The sequence below is a fragment of the Cicer arietinum genome, chromosome 7 (genome assembly GCF_000331145.2).
Source record: "Cicer arietinum cultivar CDC Frontier isolate Library 1 chromosome 7, Cicar.CDCFrontier_v2.0, whole genome shotgun sequence".
NCBI classification, from domain to species: Eukaryota; Viridiplantae; Streptophyta; class Magnoliopsida; order Fabales; family Fabaceae; genus Cicer; species Cicer arietinum.
The window spans coordinates 20099780-20101900 of NC_021166.2; positions in this window are offsets into that span (position 1 = coordinate 20099780).

Consider the following 2121-nt stretch of genomic DNA (forward strand, 5'->3'; position numbering starts at 1 on the left):
AAAAGATTGGGGAATACAAAGGAAATGTATACTACACATAGAAAACAATGAGTAGATTCCAGTTTTAAGAAAAATAACATTTTCTAAAAACTCCCCCTGAATATATTGAAATTGATATCCTTTAAAATTTCAAAATTCCAAAACCCAAGCAAGATGTCTCTTTGCTCTTTTGCCTTCTTTCACAACAGACAATATTTTAATTTGAACATGATAATGAGCGCAAGGGAAGCAAAATGAATGTGATATCATGTCAAGTATAATTTCTCTCTTTACAAAACATTTTTATGCTAAAAAAAGTTTGTATTTATCAAAAACAATCAGAGAGATTTGTTCACATAAAAAAATGATTTTAAGGACATAAAAAGGAGAATTTTGAGTTCCATGAATGAATTAAATCATGATCAGAATATACCTTGATAAGATCCAAAGAAGAGGACAATGTGAATATGTGCTTCTTCTAAAGGACAACCATTCATACTTGTTACTATTTCTTTGATCTGATGGCTGACTTTCATCAAGACTCAAGTAGCAGCAACTTTGGTACCATATCCTTCCAATTTAATTCTTCCAATAATTTGATCATGAGATATTTTTGGAGGAAAGTTCAATAGTGAGATGTGTGTAGGAGTGCCAAAACTAAATGGTTCAAACTCATTTAGAAGTTGTTGATGTTTTTTCAACCATATCATCTTAATAGAAAACATTAGATTTGATTGAATGTTGCATATAAACTGTCAAGAACATTATGGAGAATGTTCCGCTCTTCTACAGAGTGTTCTGCTTTTCTGCAGAATGTTCTGCTCTTCTGCAGAATTTTCTGCTCTTCTGCAGAATGGTCTGCTCTTCTGCAGAATGTTCTGCTCTTCTGGAGAATGTTATGCTCTTCAGCAAAATGTTCTGGTATGCTTCCAGAATGAACCTTTTTGCTTAAATTGATCATTCTCTTAGATTTTTCCTTTATCATTCTCCAGCTTTTAGGAGAAGAATGAAACAGAGACTGATTATTAATCTCGGTTTCCTGGAAATCATTTTGTTGCTGTTGTCCAGAATATTCTTCTTCTTCATCTCCTTTGTTTTAATGTTTCCAAAGGCCAAAGGAACTCCAAAGTTTTGTAATGAGATGAGGCATCATACTTTTCCATTCATGTGTCTTGAGCATGCCTTGTCCATGTATCATTGTTCTCTCTTGATTGTTGGATGGTGTTCCTACATCACAAGTTAGTAATGATTTTGGTACCCATTTGTTTGGGTCCTTGATGGTTAGTATATCTTCTTTTAGAAGATTTTTTAAAACTTGATCTCTTTTTAAAATAACAAGTTGATTCAAAGTGACCATTTTTGGAATAATAGGAATACTTTGTTGTTGATCTTCGATAAGGTTTCAGAATCTGAGTTTTACACGGATTTAAGATTGATTTTGCTGAAATTCCAGATCGTTCCCTTTTTCCCAGATTTTCTGCAGAAGGTTCAGCTTTCATTTTGGAACTTTCTCCGTTTTGAGAACAGCATGGAGAACGTTCTCCTTTTTGCAGATTTTTCAACACTGGTTTAGCGGAACGATCTTCTCTTTTAATCAACTTTTTGCTTTCAATCTTTCATCTCTTTTTCTAAAATAGCAAGCAAATTCAAGATGTCCAAGTTTCTTACAATATGAGCATTTGGGTTTGCATTTATCCTCTTTTCTTTCCGAAACAAAATTTTTTTCATATAATATTCCCACTTGAGATCCCATGATTTTTTGAAAGGTTTCAGTAGCTTTAATAAAATTTGACAAGTCATTTCTAAGAAGTTCATTTTCAGTTTTAAGGAGAACATTCTCCGTTTTCGTTGCAGAATGTTCTTGATTTTCAGATTCATTAGTTTTATTAAAATGAGATTCCTGCATGTTCTGAATGATGTTTTTTAGTTCATCAATCATAACCTGAGCTTTCTCTTTTTCCCTTTTTTCTTTTAAAAATTGATCATTTAAAGAGCTACATTTTTGAACAAGCAGATTTGAATCATTAAGTAAGCTATCAAAATCTTTTTCAAGTTGTTCACATAAAAGACATGGTTCAGAATTTATTACCTCCTTGTCTTTAGTATCTGCCATTAAACATAAGCTAGCTTCTTCAGGTTCCT